General features: G+C 39.4%; 1 long non-coding RNA gene across 1 annotated transcript; it reads right to left on the bottom strand.

Annotated features, from left to right (window-relative positions):
• Positions 1-942: 942 nt before the first annotated feature.
• Positions 943-8,281, bottom strand: LOC131921486 (uncharacterized). Its single transcript, XR_009382017.1, has 3 exons — positions 8,121-8,281; positions 5,420-6,391; positions 943-1,398 (listed from the first exon to the last, which is right to left on the bottom strand). It is a non-coding gene; the product is annotated as an uncharacterized LOC131921486 (long non-coding RNA).
• Between the last annotated feature and the right edge of the window lie 405 nt (positions 8,282-8,686).

Here is an 8,686-nt window from a genome sequence, read left to right as displayed (position 1 = left end):
AGATATTTAGTATACAAAACTATTTTATGACTTTTTATGCCTAAAGGTCAAGCACTTTAATCTTGCACCCCAGAACTTTCTCCTGTCCACATACCACTCATACACTCCTTTACAAATCATTTACCCCTTAATTTAAAGTTTTATTTAAGTGTAAACTCTGAGAACGAGAGAAAAGTAAGTTTAAAAGGGCAACAGCCTTAGGCCTCCTGTATCTGCTTGTCTTCCTTATGTAAGAGGAAGGATTATATGAGCAAGAGATATCGACCATGATTGGGAAAAGCACAGGGACAAATAGCCAAACTAGTGGAAATGCATGAACTGTGAACCAATGGCTGAGGAGCCCCCATGGAACTGGAGCAGGCACTCTGAATAAGTGAGACAGTTGATTAGCTTGAGCTGTTTAGGAGGCCCCAAGCAGTGGGTCCAGGACCTGTCCTTGGTGCATGAGCTGACTTTTTTGGAACCTAGGGCCTATGCTGAGACACTTTGCTCAGCCTTGGTGTAGGGAGGAGGGGACTGGACCTGCCTCAACTGAATCTAACAGGCTGGGCTGACTCCCAAGGGGAGAGACCTTGCCTTGGAGGAGGTGGAAATGGGGGGGGGGGGGTTGGGAGGGGGAAGGCTGGGGGGATGGGAGGAGGGAGGACAGGGGAATCCATGGCTGATATATAAAATTAAATTAATAAAAAAAAGGAAAAGAAAGAAACAAGTGGTAATTAATTTTACACTAGTAAATCCATGGACGAGCCGTTATTTCATAGATACACCTCTTTGGGCTTTGATATAAGTGTTGAATTTTCCATTGTGCAGTTTAGGAAAGGCATAGAAACAAACAGAGTAGGAAAATTCTTTAAGTTTATTTTATTTTATTTTTTATTAAGAAAAATTTTCATTCATTTTACACAACAAAGACCCCTCTTTTTTCAACCTCCTGCCCCCCAGCCTCTCCCTCTCAATCCACACCCCACTCCCCCCAACAAGAACGCAAGGCCCCCATGAGGAGGCACATCCAGTAGAGGCAAGCCCAAGCCCTTCCCCTTGCCTCAAGGCTGCACAAGGTGTCCCATCATAGGTAGTGGGCTCCAAAAAGCCTCCACATGCACTAGGGATGGATTCTGATCTTACCGCCAGGGGGTCCCCCAAGCAGATCAAACTACACAATTGTCTCCCATGCAGAGGGCTAGTCTAGTCCCATGCAGGCTTCACAGCCGTTGATCCAACCTTCAATGAGTTCCCACTAGCTTGGTTTGGTCATCTCTGCAGGTTTCCCCATCATAATCCTGATGCACTTGCTCATAGAATCCCTCCTCTTCTCTCTTCTACTGGACTTCTGGAGCTTTGCTTGGTGTTTGGCTGTGGATCTCTGCGTCTGCTTCCATCAGTCACTGGAGAGAAGCTCTGTGATGACAGTTAGGGTATTCACCAATGTGATCATTGGGGCAAGCCAATTTAGTTCGGGCACCCTCTCCACTATTTCTAGTAGTCCAAGCTGGGGTCATTTTTGGGGATTCCTGGCAACTTTCCTAGCACTGCTTTTCTCTATCCCCATGATATCTCCCTGTATCATGGTATCTCTTTCATTGCTTTCCCCCTCCATCCTTGTTCCAGCTCAACAATCCCATTCCCTTATGTTCTCACCCCCTATCCCCTACTCTCCATTGCCCACCCGTCATGCCCAGTTTACTCATGGAGATCTCATCTGTTTTCCCTTCCCAGGGTAATCCATGTGTTCCTCTTTGGGTCTTCCTTGTTAGTTAGCTTCTCTGGAGCTATGGGTTGTATTTTGGTTATCCTTTGCTTTACATCTAGTGTCCACTTATGAGTGAGTAAGACAATGTTTGTTCTGAGTCTGGGTTACCTCACTCAGGGTGATATTTTCTAGTTCCGTCCATTTGCCTGCAAATTTCATGATGTCATTGTTTTTCTCTGCTCAGTAGTACTCCACTGTGTATATGCACCACATTTTCTTTATCCATTCTTCAGTTGAGGAGCATCTAGGTGGATGTTTCCAGGTCTGGCTATTACTAATAATACTGCTATGAACATAGTTGAGCATGTGTCCTTGTGGTATGATTGAGCATTCCCTGTTTTGTTTCATTTTTTTTTTTGCTTTTTTAAAAATGCCATTGTACTCACAATGATTTTTTTGTATCTTTTCTTATAATCAGCCTCATTACAGGGATTTTGAAAGCACCAATATAACTTTTAAATCATGTTGACAACAGTTTTGCCATCAGAGGTCACTGCTATTGATATTTTGATACATACGGTTGTGGTTATTTTTTTTTTTTTGTCTCTGTGAAGCACAGGCATATCATGTTTTTTAATTGTAAAATGTGAAGGATTAAAGAGGCCTGCAATGAGGCAGTATTAAGCTTAATGCATTTAAGGAGAGGCAACCTAGCCTTCCCTCTCCCTGTTTTCAGATTCACCCCCATGATGTCCCTATCTAGGTACATCCCATGATGAACTTGTTTCCAGGCTCTCAGTTTCTTGCATCAACTTGTGTCCTTCCCTTTGGTGTGCAGTCCCTTCGTAGATACTCACTTGTTTATGATCCAGCCCTTAGGTTCAGTGGCCCATACACATTCAGAAGAGATGTCCAGAACCCATCAAGCTTACACATAAGATGGACTGTGGCTGTGAGTTGAAAAGTCAAATCTCACCACGTTATTTTTAGCTAGAACACTATGGGGATTACTTAGAATATGTTCTAAGTAGAATAAGACAATGCCTTAGAGAGGATTGCCATTCATATACTCTTTAAAAGCTAACTGCCTGAAAGAGACTGACCAAGAAATGCTTCCAGTCAAAATAATAATGCTATATGAATTACAAATAATGAATGCATCATGTTAAAAAGTTAGCTGTTTGAGTTATAATTTGTCATTGGAATGTCTTTTAATTTATTCTTTACAGTATTTATTTGTCTGTGTGTTTGTGTACAAGCCTGTGATGGCACATATGTAGAGGTCAGAGGATAACTTTCAGGAGGTGGTCCTTTCCTTCCACCACGTGGGCCCTGGGCATTAAACTCAGATTGTCAGGCTCTATGACCAGTTTCTTTACCTACTGATTCATCTTGTCAGGCAAAAACATCTTGCATCTTACAAATAGAGAGTGTCTGTTTCCCCTCCATTTCTCTCCTATATACAACCCCTTGTCCTCTAGGTGATAGTCTATGTCCCAATCTAGTAAGCTGGTGTCGAGCAGAAGATACAGCATTCCACAGAAAAACAAATGAACTAGTGATGATCAAGTGACCCTGACTCCTCTCTTTCACACATGGATTAATTTAGCATGAGAGCCTTTTTTGAGTATTTTAATTAAAAATTCAAAAAAATAATTAAAATATAAATTGCATTGCTTTCCCCCTCTCATCCCTCCAATGCCCTCTTGACCCGACTCCCTCACTAGCGTAATTAGTTAGACTTATTACTTACTACGGCTGTCTATAACCACAGTCATAACCCTAGTTCAAACACTGTCTGAAAAGAAGTGAGAAAGCTATGTAACTGAGGAAAAAAAATTACTGCATGTCCTGCCTAGCACATAGTTCTCATAACCTTTGCGATATTTTATGGCTCTCAAAAATTATGAAAACCTGACAAGAATATAAATGAGTATTATTCACAGAAATTTAATTCATCGGGAGTCTGTGGTTAATGACAAATTGGTCTTTTAAAATTGTCCTTATTTTTGAAATTTTCATATAGGTATAGGATGAAATATGGTAATATCATCCTACTCTCCCCTCCAACTCCTTCCATACCACTTCAAAGCACCCCATCCTGACTTGTCTTTTTTTTTATAACCCACTCAGTCCAATTAGTGTTACCTTTATGCGCAAGGGTGTGTTGTCCATTTCCTTGAGCATGAGAAACCTACCAGTGTGTACATCTTTAGTAAATAATGATTCCCTCTTCTCATAAACTATTCATTGCCAAAATGTACTTGAATATGTAGAGGGGCCTTCAGGTCATCTGCTCGTCTATGCCAAGGTTTTGGCTAGCTCAGCCCTTTGTAGGTCTTATGTTAGTAACCGCAGCTGCTTTGAGTTCCTGATTGTGCCAGCACTGTTGTGTCCAGAAGACACCATTTCACAGCAGTCCTCTGGCTCTTAGATTCTTTCTTCCTCCTCTTCAATGGTATTCCATGGACACTGGCAGATGGGGTTAGTACAGATGTTCCATTTAGGGCTGAGCTCTGTGTATCTTATCTTGGGAGTTTGACAAGTCATAGATCTCTCCATTGACTTCTCTCCATGCCAAAAATGTTTTCAAAAGTTTCCCTGATCAAAATTGAAAGCAGCCAGGTGTGTAAGTATAAATGTTAAGTATTTAGATGGGATTTTGATAATATACCCATTTAGCAAAATAACAATAGGTCATTCTACCCTAGAGCCTATGCTAGTTCCAGGCCTAGGAGATTGATCAGGATCACAGTATCTGTCACGAAATGCCCTTTTGTTGAGCAGACCTTAGATCTAATCAGAAAGGGGTTAGTTACCAAATGATAGCCACGTCACTACTGCACCAATAGGGACATCACACCTTGCATTTCAGTGCTCCAACATGGAGGTCTAGAACTAGGTGTGATCATTAATTTTTTTTCTCTGCAAGCAGCCTGCATAGCACCCTTGACACCAAGAAAGCTAGTGTTTGCTGTTTTGAGATTGATTTCTCTATTCTCTGAACTCAAGAGTGTGCGGTATCTTCAGAAATAGGGTAACTAGGGGCAATGGACATGGCCTGCGATTTGTTTTGGGGAGACCTATGGGGTCTCCCTGATCAACACCTTGAATGGAATTATCCTAAACTTTGCACTGCATATTTCATTCAATAACACTTCTTCTGAGAGTGATATTGTCTACCCACACAGGTTACTTTTGTTTGAACACTTCACTTTTAAAGTTCCAGTTTGAAATTAGCTTGCTGACTGATAAGGGGCCATGAAGCATTTTCATACATCTTTAGTTTTGGTTAACCCACCTACTTCCTGCTCACCCCTCATCTACCCACCCCCTCATCTACCCATCACAATCACTGCTCAATCCTTTAATGCTCTATCCCTCATCTTTCTTTTTCACACGTGTTCTACTCTCCATCCACTTATTTTTTAAGTTGGGTTATAAGAAATGCTTCCATGTATCTTTTGTACCCTCATCCTTTGTGTTATCCCCACCTTTCATCTCTTATTTCTCCAAAACGCTTAGACCATGCCTGATAAAGACTTCCCACCCTTGGTATTCAGCCTTGCTGCTTCCATTTTACTTAAAATCTACCACCCCTGATTCCTTCATCCTTTACAGAAGGGCCCCTACTGCTTTTCTGCCTTCTGTTTATGTTCCAAGTCAACTACACAAAACAAAATATTTGAAGAAAGGCTCTACATATGAGAGAGAACACAAGGTGTTTACCTTTCTGGAACCAAGTGACATCACTCAGTATGATTTATTTTTCCAGTTCCATTCATTCATCTTTGAATTTGATAATTTCATTTTTCCTTTTGGCTGAGCAAGTTACATTGTATATGTGTGCCATATTTATCTGCTCATCTGTATATGGACATCTAGGTTGATTTCCCAGCTATTGTGAACTAAGCAGAAATGAGCACAGGTTTGCAGATTTCCCTGCAGTGGGGTGAGAAACACCCTTGGTATTTCCCCAGGAATGAAACCACCATATTTGAAGTGTTTTGAGAAACTTCCAGAATGATTTTCAGTCACTGCAGTAGTTTACAAGCCCATCTGCACTATGTAAGAGTCTCCTTTTCCACATCCAAGGCAGCATTTGTTATCTGTCTTTCCGATGCTGGCTTTTCTGACTGTGGTAAGGTGGACTCTTGAATTAGTGTTTATTTTCATTTTTCTGGTGGCTAAGGATATTGAATACATCTAAAAGTGTTTCCTAGCCATTTGCATTCTTCTGAGAATTTTCTGTTTAGCTCCACAGCCCATTTTTAATTAAGCTGTTTATTTTCATAATGTTTAGTTGTTTTTTTTAATCTCCTTGTATATGCTAGACTTTAATCTTCTGTTGGATGAATAGTTGGCAAAGATTTTCTCCTGTTCTGTGGGCTCACTTGGTTCATAATTTTCTTTGTTGTATAGAGCTCTTCAGTTTCTGAGATACCATTTGTTGGTCTTATTGTCTGTGCTATTGGAGTCTTACTCAGAAATTCCTCACCTGTGTTTATAAATTGAATCATGCTCCCTGTTTTTTTCTTCTAGCAGTTTCAGGGAATCAGGTCCCATGTTGAGGTACTGTATCAATTTTAAGTTGGGAATTCCAAAGAGGAAATAACACCAACACTACTGTTCTGTGAAGTAGAAAAGGAAGTCAGGCCCCCAATTGTTTTATGAAACTGTTACTGTTGTGGTATCAAAACCCTGTAAAGACAAAACAAACAAATGAAAAAAATAGACTGTATTCCCTGTGAACATAGATGTAAAAAAAAAAAAATCAATAGAATACTGGCACACTGATTTTAAGTTCATATCAAATAGATCATTCATCAAAACCAAGCTAGCTTTACTACAAAAATGCAAGGATGAATCAATATACAAAAAATCAATAAATGCTGTCCATTACCTAAATAGGCTTAAAGATAGAAGTCACATAATTATCTTATTAGACATACAAAGTCATACAAAATTCAACACCCCTTCCTGATAAATGTCATGGAGAGGCTAGGAGTGGAAGAAGCATACTTCAACATAATTAAGGCTGTATATGACAAACCTATAAGCAACATCATGCTAAAGGGAAAACACTCAAAATTCCTAGTAAGTTTAGGAACAAGCCAAGGATGTCCACTATCTCCACTTCTATTCAACACAGTGCTTGAAGGCATAGCTAGAGCAATACAACAAGAGAAGGCAGTAAACATGATACAAATAAAAGAAGAAATCAGGGCATCCCTACTTGAAGATAGCATGACCCTTTACATTAGAGACCCTAAAGATTCCACCCAAAACTCTTAAGCCTGATAAATAGTTTCAGAAAAGTGGTAGGATCTAAATGAATACACAAATATCAGATTTTTTCCCAATATACTAATGATGAACGTGAAAAAAGACAGTAAGGGAAAAAATTCAGTGCGCATGCACACACACATACACACACACACACACACACACACACACACACACACACACACTCCCTGGGAATGAGTCTAACTGAGAAAATGAATGATTTCTACACTGAAAAATTTAAGGCGCTGAATTGATGAAGACTATGGAAGGCAGAAAGATATCCCATGCACAGGGATTAGAAGAATTAATATTGTAAAAATATCCACCTTCAAAAAAAAAACAATCTATAAATTCAATTCAATCCTAATAAAAATTCTAATTTTATTCATCACAGGCATAGAAAAAATAATCCAAACATTTATATAGAGGTACAAAAGACCAAGGACAGCCAAAGCAGTTGTGAACAAAAAGCATAGTAAGAATGTATCACCACACTTGATAACAAATTATACTACAGAGCCTTAGTAATTAGAGCATCATGGTACTGATGCAAAAACCAGACGTGTAGGTCAATGAAATAGATTTGGGAACCCAGAGAAAAGTCCATGCAACTACAGTAAACTAACTTTTGGCAAGAATTCCAAAGATACCGACCAATTTTGCAGCTATTGTATTTGAAAATTATTTTAGCATTTCCAAGTACAAATACATGTGTGTGTTTACTTCTTCACTGAATTAGGTATAGCATCTTAGTTATTTCCCTCTTATCTGGTGAAGTAAAACCATGCTTGGTTCCTATTTCATATTTATATTAGTTGTTTTTCTAAATGCCACCTTCCGATATTTTCCATTTATACTGGACCCCAAATTTATTTGATAGGTTTCTTTTGAATGCACCTCCAAATGATATAAATCCCTGGAGTAGTAGTTTATTTCATCTTATTTACTGTAATAAGCACTCTTGTAGTAGAAAGTTTTTCTGTGTTCCTCTTAGCCTGTGGTTGGGACAAATATCTCACCCACAGTCCTGCAGCCTTTTATAAAATAATCACACAGAGGCTTAATATTATTTATAACTGCTTGGCCATTAGCTCAGGCTTATTACTGACTAGCTCTTACACTTAAATTAACCCATAATTCTTACCTATGTTTAGCCACGTGGCTTGGTACCTTTTCTCAGTTCTGCCTTTGCATCTTGCTTCTTTTGTGTCTGGCTGGAGACTCCTGACTCAGCCTTACTCTTCCTAGAATTCTCCTTGTCTGCTTATCCCACCTATACTTCCTGCCTGGCTACTGGCCAATCAACATTTTATTTATCAACCAATCAGAGCAACACATTCACAGCATACAGAGTAACATCACCCATCATTTCTCCTTTTCTTTTGTGACATCACCCATCACATTCTATAGGTGTTGCTACTTGGTATCTCTACTACAAAGTAAGCTTAGTGAAGGGTTGGGCTGTGTCACATATTTTCTGCTATATTAGTGAATGTATTTCATACAGTAAGGAGTATTCATTAAATATATAAGAATATGGACCAGGTCCACAGGAAGAAACACATGCCTGGTAACGTAAAAATTGGCAAAAATACATGGTTGGAGTGTTCATAGGTCCTAAGGGGTGAACCTGTTGCTACTATTTTGTTGAATGAGTGTAATATTACACTGCCCTCTAAATTTGTATCTCTGAACTCACAGTGTCAGAAG

Source organism: Peromyscus eremicus, chromosome 11 (genome assembly GCF_949786415.1).
Source record: "Peromyscus eremicus chromosome 11, PerEre_H2_v1, whole genome shotgun sequence".
In the NCBI taxonomy this organism is placed as follows: domain Eukaryota; kingdom Metazoa; phylum Chordata; class Mammalia; order Rodentia; family Cricetidae; genus Peromyscus; species Peromyscus eremicus.
The sequence above is the reverse complement of the archived record's forward strand: the minus strand, read 5'-3'. Positions and strand labels throughout refer to the sequence as shown.